This window comes from Rattus norvegicus, unplaced genomic scaffold (assembly GCF_021556685.1).
Source record: "Rattus norvegicus strain SHRSP/BbbUtx unplaced genomic scaffold, alternate assembly SHRSP_T2T unassigned-0000234, whole genome shotgun sequence".
Lineage (NCBI taxonomy): Eukaryota > Metazoa > Chordata > Mammalia > Rodentia > Muridae > Rattus > Rattus norvegicus.
This window is the reverse complement of record NW_028238941.1, coordinates 25,001-33,521: the sequence shown is the minus strand read 5'-3', so window position 1 is coordinate 33,521 and position 8,521 is coordinate 25,001. Positions and strand designations below refer to the sequence as shown.

General features: G+C 45.8%; 1 long non-coding RNA gene across 1 annotated transcript in view; it reads right to left on the bottom strand.

Moving 5' to 3' along the window:
- Positions 1 to 8,060: 8,060 nt before the first annotated feature.
- Positions 8,061 to 8,521, bottom strand: part of LOC147997191 (uncharacterized) — an 18,388-nt gene continuing 17,927 nt past the window's right edge. The window contains exon 3 of the long non-coding RNA XR_015648112.1: positions 8,061 to 8,285. This is a non-coding gene — a long non-coding RNA (uncharacterized LOC147997191). The remainder of the gene's footprint in view (positions 8,286 to 8,521) is intronic.

Sequence of the window (8,521 nt, the reverse complement as noted above, 5' to 3'; positions counted from 1 at the left end):
AATGAAATGAGGATCACAGCAAGCATTATTTGTTTTGAGATATAAGATGTGGAAAGAACTATATGTGTGGATTTACAGACAGACAGACAGACAGACAGACAGACAGACAGACATACAGACAGAGAGGACAGGACAGGACAGGACAGGACAGGACAGGACAGGACAGGAGAAAAAAACAAGAACACAAACAAAAACTCAAAATGGAAGTCCAGTTCCAAATAGTCTCTGTCTGCCCTGTCGCTCTAGTGTTGGTGGTCCAGGTTATAAAAGCTTATACATGGGTGGGTGCGGGAAGTGCTGCTGGGTGTTCAGTTCAGGTCCAAGATTATTGCGGGTAACTAGACAACAAAGAAAGCAGTTAGACTGACTTCAACAGTGTTCGGTTTCTGAGTGTGTTATCACACAGAAGAGCCTAACAGAATATGTAATGAATTCTGGCAGCAACAGCAGAAACAACCAATGAGAAAGTGTCCTTATAATATTAGCAACTGCAACAAAATGGCAGACTAGCCAGCTAACAGTTCCCTAGCCATTAACTCATCTGACATAGGCCTTCTTCACGTTGCATCTAGATAGGTCTTCCTGTCTTCCTCTCCAGTGTGTGTGTGTGTGTGTGTGTGTGTGTGTGTGTGTGTGTGTGTGTGTGTGTGTGTGTGTGTGTGTAAAGAGAGAGAGAAGGAGGGGGGGAGAGAGAGAGAGAGAGCTTTAGAGAGAGAGAGCTTTAGAGAGAGAGAGAGCTTTAAAATCAGCACTCAAGCCTTTTCTCTTCCTATCCCTATCCCAATCCCCCCCCCAAACCAGCAGCAAAGCCACCAGCACTCGAGAGACAGAGGAAGATGAAATCTCTAGTCTGAGAAACAAGAGGAGGTAGATAAACATACCCCCCCCCCTCTCTCCTTCATAATTTGTTAAAGTGTTCCCTTTGTGTTGTGTGGACTCTACTTTATTAAGCAAGTTTCACATCGTACTATCTCCAAAGAGGAGTCAACAGTCTCTTGGCGTGCAGGCAGTTGTTGCCTGCTTTAAATATTTTTTGGTGTGTTTGTTTGTTTGTTTGTTTGTTTGTTTCAAAACCGAGGGCCTGCCTGCGTTCAACAGATCCAAACCCAGTTCTCAGAGGGGAAAATGGAGTCAAGTCCGAAGTCACTGGCATTTAGGTCATCGGCCATTGACAGTCATAGGAGATGGGAATATCGTCCTTTCTCCAATGGAGACTCACCTGGGTATGCATCAACCACATCTAAGGGCAGGCCTGGGTTAGTACGGGGTGGTGGATGGGGAGGAAGGATCTGGAAAGAGCTTTGCGATGGGAAACTATGATCAGAATGTTGCACAGAAAACAAAATTTGTACTTAAAAAAAAAAAAGGCTCCCGATATCTATCCAAAAATGAAAGGAAATAAAAACCGACATCAGAACTTTACTAACTGCAAATGCTCCATCTCCCTGTATCCAACCACTCCACTCCCAGATAGGTAGATGATAGTTTGCACTTCTGTCCCAGTTGGGCTGTCGAGGTTAAGGAAAGGGGAACCACCTCTGTGGTTATGTGATCCACACACGAAATAAAAAAAAAGGAGCGGATAAACGTGCCTGGCATTTTAAGATGCTCAATTTCTTTGCAAGCTTCATTTTGTTTCATTCTTTTAAAGGTTTACTTATTTATTTTCACTTACATTGAGTACACTAAAGCCCTTTTCATATACACAGGGCAGTAGAGTGCATGGGATATCCCTTTGCAGAGGGTTGTGAGCCACCATGTGGTTTCTGTGGAATCGAACTCAGGACCTCTGGAAGAGCAGAGCGGTGAGTGCTCTTAACCTCGGAGCCATCTCTCCAGCCCTTGACAAGCTTTATTTAACTAAACATTAAACATGAATCAGAAACGCCAAACCCTGTACATATATGGTCCAGATTCACCCTTACTTAGAAATCCCCGAGCTGGCAGGGCGAGGCTGGGAATTGAGAGTGAGCAAAAAGGGAGTCTGCCTCTTTCCCCCAGGGTGTGCTATCAACTCCATTACCATTTCCAAACAGCTGGGTGTGAGTCTAACTAAGGTTTCCTTCAGTCAGACATTTGCCAGGAGCCGGAGCCCTGACAGGACAGCGAGAGCGATGATCAGACATCATTTCACAGTGAAATCATCACTCGCTGATTTCAGGCAGAAAACTTTAGAAAACTCTAAACTCTAAAGAGGCACTGAAGCGTGCTAGGGCAGCAGCAGTATTTCCCCGACTGACCTTCAGGGACCTGCATATTCTCCAGCCCCGCCCCACCCCACCCCCTCTCAGCTAGCTCCTGTCCACCCCTCCCCCTCCCCCCACATACAGGGAGGAGGCCTTGTGTGTGGGGGGGCGGCGGGGAGATGCAACTCGCTCTTTTTTTTTTCCTTTTCTTTTTTTCTTTTCTTTCTTTCTTTCTTTCTTTCTTTCTTTTTTTTTTTTTCTTTTTTTTTTTTTTTTTTCCGTAGCTGGGGACCGAACCCAGGGCCTTGCGCTTGCTAGGCAAGCGCTCTACCACTGAGCTAAATCCCCAACACCCGCAACTCTCTCTTGAGAGATAGTTCGGGTCTCCCAAACAAATACATAACTAGAAACTTCATTTGTTTACTTTATTTCATCGAGCATACCGTGGAAGAGGGAAAAGAAACAGGGAAGCTAGGCCAACTGGTTTTGTTTCAAAAAGGAAAGGAAAAGCCAAAGAACCCCCTCTTTTTGGTGAAAGGAACAGAATGGTGAAAGTTGAAACATCGGCTCGCCACTTAATACTTTGGCTTTTAATAAAAGGGACAACAGATCTCCCTCCTATTTGGTTAAAAAAAAAAAAAAGGAATTAAAACACCACAAAAACGTGCTGTCAGCCAGATTCCCTTTAAACCTCCGTTATACAGGAAGACGGGTTTTTTTTAAGCATCATTTTAAATATATAAATATGTATTTGTGTGTGTGTGTGTGTGTGTGTGTGTGTGTGTGTGTGTGTGTGTGTCCGTCCGTCCGTCCGTCCGTCTGTCAGTCAGTCAGTCAGTCAGTCAGTCAGTCAGTGTCTTCTGTATGGAGAGGATGTGCTGACTCTGAAGCTATGATCTAGACACTTTCTTTTTTTTTTTTTTTTTTAAAGATTTATTCATTTATTATATATAAGTACACTGTAGCTGTCTTCAGATACACCAGAAGAGGGCTTCGGATCTCTTTACAGATGGTTGTGAGCCACCATGTGGTTGCTGGGAATTGAACTCAGGACCTCTGGAAGAGTAATCGGGTGCTCTTAACCGCTGAGCCATCTCTCCAGCCCTAGACACTTTCTAAATCACAGTTAAAAAGTTTTTAATAACTGTGTGAAGGAGACAGGTAGGGGTGTGTGTGTGTGTGTGTGTGTGTGTGTGTGTGTGTGTGTGTGTGTGTGTGTGTATGCATGCATGCATGTGGGGGGGAGGGGAGGCTTTGATATCAGCACTCAAGCTTTTTTACTTCCTATCCCAATCTCCCCAAACTACCATCAAAGCAGCACTAGGGAGGCAGAGAAAGGTGAATCTGAGAGTTTCAGTCCTTCCCGCCCTACAGACGAATACAGAGAAACCCAGTCTGAGAAACTAGGGGAGGGGGGAGGGGGAGAGAGAAGAGAGAGAGAGAGAGAGAGAGAGAGAGAGAGAGAGAGAGAGAGAGATCAAATTCTCTTGTGTCTGTCTCTGTTTTTCTCTATTCTCTCTCTCTCTCTCTCTCTCTCTCTCTCTCTCTCTCTCGTTGTGTGTGTGTGTGTGTGTGTGTGTGTGTGTGTGTGTGTGTGTGTTTGTTTGTTTGTTTGTTTCAAAACCCAGAGCCTGTCTGTAACAGATCTAAACACAGTTCTTGAAGGGGAAAATGGAAACAATTCCATAGTCTCTGGCAATGAAGTCATGTCCCATTGAAAACCACAGGAGAGGGGAATATTGTCCTCAACTAGGCATATATCAACCAGTATTTCACAGGCAGACCTTCAGGGAGGTGCAGATTCACCAGCCCTACCCTCCCTCCCATCCCCCCAGCATCCCTGCTCATCTCCTGTCCACCATTTGTTGATTCATTGTTGCTGTTGCTGTTGCTGTTGCTGTTGCTGTTGTTGTTGTTGTTGTTGTTGTTGTTGTTGTTGTTGTTGTTGTTCCTGGTGTGAAGAACACTGTGAGGTAGCCTTCCTCTAATAAACTCTCTGGTCTTTAGGGATCCTTCACCCACTCACTCTCTGCCAGACTGAGTTCACAGCAGAAAACGCGTTTTTGAGAGAAACATGTTCCTGGTCCTCTGTGCCCATATTGAGGGAGGCATGAGAAAGGGATAACAAGGAAGGGAGACCCGGCAGTGGTAGGGGGCTGGGATGGGGTCGGGGGTGGGTGTCCTAGCTTGCTAATCCAACTGACCCACTTGCTGTGTAAATAAATATTTTGCATTCTGTGTCCCTTGTTTGATTTCTCACTAAATTCCAGATTGTCAATCTCCCTGTGTCGATTGCACAAGAACCCAAATGGGGATGCTGGGTGGTGAGCTGATTCCTCCCTAGAACACCTGTGCACTCTCTCATAGTCTCTAAGCTCCTTGCTGGACTCTTTTGGGCTTGGACCTGGCTGTCTGTAAGCCAGGAAGGAAGGAAGGAAGGAAGGAAGGAAGGAAGGAAGGAAGGAAGGAAGGGAGGGAGGGAGGGAGGGAGGGAGGGAGGGAGGGAGGGAACAGGCCTCAGTTGAGAATCCCAATTTTCTAGTTCACTGCATCTGATGGCTGGCTGACCCTTCCAGGTGAATTGTATTTTTTTTTCCTTTTCACTCCTTTATTTGAGTCAGGGGTGTCTGCACATAGACCTGGAAATCAGTACCTAGATCAGGCCTGCCTGCCTGCCTGCCTGCCTGCCTGCCTGCCTGCCTGCCTGCCTGCCTGCCTGCCTTCCTCTATCTCACAGAGACACAGTTCTAAACACCTCTGCCTCTTGAATGATGGAAATAAAGACATGCACGAACACCTGGCTTCCTTTCATTGTACATTTAGCCTAATTTCAGTTTTATTCATGTCTGGGAGGGAGACTTGCTTGTGTGCTGTAGTTCAATTCCTTTCACTGTGTGGTTTCCCCACCACCTTGGCCACCATGCCACGTGGAAGAGAAGAAGAGATGAACCATATTGTTGGCACCCATATAACAAACACTTGGTTGCTTCCTCTGAGCCCTCTGAGTATCCTTACATCTCTGTATTTTAAAGTGGTTTTGTTTTGTTTTTTATTGCTGTCAAACTCTCTCTCTCTCTCTCTCTCTCTCTCTCTCTCTCTCTGTGTGTGTGTGTGTGTGTGTGTGTGTGTGTGTGTGTGTGTGTGTGTGTGTATTTTTTTTCTTCTCCCAGAGCTGAGGACTGAACCCAGGTCCTTGAGCTTGCTAGGCAAGGACTCTACCACTGAGCTAAAACCCCAACCCCTACCTCTGTGTTTTAAAAAGTAGACTCTGGAGCAATACCGGGCAGGTCTCCAAGGCGGGTCCTTCGCTTTATTTTATTCTTTTTGTTTTTAATTGTTAAAGATTTGTTTGTTTGTTTGTTTGTTTGTTTTATGTCTATTCGAGTACCCTGTAGGTGTCTTCAGACACCCCAGAAGAGGGCATGATTGACAATTACAGATGGTTGCAAGCCGCCATGTGTTGGCTGGGTATTGAACTCAGGACCGCTGTAAGAGCAATCAGTGCTCTTAACGACGGTGCCATCTCTCCATCCACCTACTTTATTTTATTCTCTATGCTCTCTTGTGCGAGTCAAGGTCAAGCAGGCAAGAAACACCCAAACAGATTGGTCCATCACCACTTTCTGAATTCTTTTTGTTGTTGATGTCAGGGATGTAAAGCAAGTTTACCCATGAAGAATTGTAAGGGAGTCCTTCTGATTTAGAGAATAGCAGCCTTGAAATGAAATGAGAATCACAACAAGCATTTGTCTTATTGTTTTTGTTTTTTTCTTCCTTTTTCTTCGGAGCTGAGGACCGAACCCGGGGCCTTGTGCTTCCTAGGCAAGCGGTCTACCACTGAGCTAAATCCCCAACCCCTACATTTGTCTTAAAGTCTGAAAAACACAAAACAAAACAAAACAAAACAAAACAAAACAAAACAAAACAACAACAACAACAACAACAACAACAACCAAGAACAAACCATGAGACCGCAGAAATCCTCAGGCGGAGGAGTAAGGAGCTAGTTTTTATTGGTTAGGGTATTATTTGGTCGGGTGGGGGTAGGGGTGGGGGTGGGGGTGGGGGTGTTGTCCTTCCTACATCTCTCTTGCATGAATGAGCTGAACATTACTTAAGCTTGTGTCCAAAACTGTCCATTTTTTAGATTGATCCCAGGAGGGAGGGAGCGAGCCGGGGATACAGCACACCCTCTCTGGCCTCAGAGGTCCAGGCTCCCGCTGGCAGGGCCCGAAGGGACTCCTGGGGGGAAAAAAAAAAAAGTCTCCGAGGCACCACCTAGCCGGTTTTATTCTTGAAGAAAAGCAAACATACATAATGGAATAAGGGAAAGAAAAAACCCTGTTTTCTATATACACAAGCAGTCGTAATTTGTTATAGTGTCCCCTTTGCGTAGTTTGGATTCGATGACTTTATTTTATCAAGCAAGTTTTAAACAGCGGTAACTCCAAAGAGGAGTCAACAGCCCCTTTAAGTGCAGTCAGTCATTGACCCTTTGGTCTGTCTGTCTGTCTGTCTGTCTGTCTGTTTCAAAACGAGGGAGGGCCTGCCTGCCTGCCTGCCTGCCTGCCTGCCTGCCTGCCTGCCTGCGTGCCTGCATCAGATCTAAATACAGTTCTCAGAGGGGAAGACAGAGACAAGTCAGAAGTCACTAGCACTCAATGGACGACCACCAACCTAAGGGCAGGCCTAGGGTAGAATTTGATGGACGGACGGACGGACAGACGGACGGACGGACGGATGGACAGATGGACAGAAAGGATCTAGGAGGAGCTTTGGGAAAGATGAAAAGCCTCCATTTCCCCCCAAAAGAACGAGCCCCAACAGCTGGGCTCTTCGAGATGAGTTATAAGGGGAACCACACATACAGTTTTGTATCACACATACAGTTTGTCATCATCCGTCAATACCAGGTAGACTTTTCAACGTATGTAGGTAGCTGTTGTCAGGTCAGTCCTTTACTAAGCCTCATGTAAGCTCTGCAGGGTAAGCCTCAGGAATTCATCTGTGCGTCCCGCAGGGTATGCTTTCTTGCTTTGTTAAAGGCTAGACTTTGGTTGCTGTCTGTCTGTCTGTCTGTCTGTCTGTCTGTCTGTCTGTCTGTCTGAATGAATGAGCGAGGGAATGAACGAATGAGGAGGGGATGCACATGCCTATGGTTTTAAGATGCTTAATTTCTTTACAAGGTTTATTTATTTAAACATTAAACATTGGGGTTGGGGATTTAGCTCAGTGGTAGAGCGCTTGCCTAGGAAGCACAAGGCCCTGGGTTCGGTCCCCAGCTCCGAAAATAAAATAAAATAAAATAAAATAAAATAAAATAAACATTAAACATTAATCGGAAATAATGGAGTCAGCAGTTAAGAGTTCTGACTGTGTTCTTCCAGAGGTCCTGAGTTCTATTCCCATGGTGGCTCACAACCCTCTGTTATGGGATCGATCTGCTGTGTGTCCGAAGACAGCTGCAGTGTGCTGTTTGTAGGGTAAAGAAAAAAATACTAAAGAAGAAAAAAAAAAAGAGAGAGAAAAAGTTAGAAGCACCAAGTCAAGTCATGTAAATATTGCCCACATTCGGATTTAGACATGCCTGAGCTGTCAGGGCGAGGCTGGCTGAGAGCGAATCAGTGAACGATCGGACTCTTCCTCTCTCTGTGAGGGTGTGTCATGAACTCTATTACCATTTCCAAAGAGTTAGGTATGCTGGAGCGAAGTGGACCGGAAAGCCAAGGGAGGAGAGGTATGCCTACACGAGTCCACCCAACCCCCCCGCCCCCCCCCAGGGAGACATCCTCGAGTGGTGGGGGGAGGGGCGAAGGTGTGGAGGGATAATTTCCAACAAATAAATCCCAACAAATAAATTACTAGAGACTTGATTCATTGATTTACTTTAAATTTATTGAGTGTATCGGGAAAGAGGGAAAATGGGTCAAGGAGGGAGGGAGGGAGGGAGGGAGGGAGGGAGGGAGGGAGGGAGGGAGGGAGGGAGGGAGAGAGGGATATCTTTTCCTCCAAATCGGCTGGTATGTAGTCTCAGTGCGTCAGAAAAAAGACTGCTTCTGGCCTCCTTTCTGATTACCCCAAGGCAGTCTGGTCACCGTGCTGTAATAGAAAGGGAAACCACAGTCAAGTCATGGGAGCGAGCGAGCAAGCAAGCAAAAATCATAAACAAAAGCAAAAACACGTCTGTTAAGTTGAGCAGAGCAGAGCAGAGCAGAGTAGGGCAAAGCAATACAAGGTCACATTCCACAAAGGCTGATATAGTCTGCCATCTTGGTCTACAGAGTGAAAAGTAGAAGGAGAAAATGAATATCGCTTTGTGTGTCACAAAGTTTTTA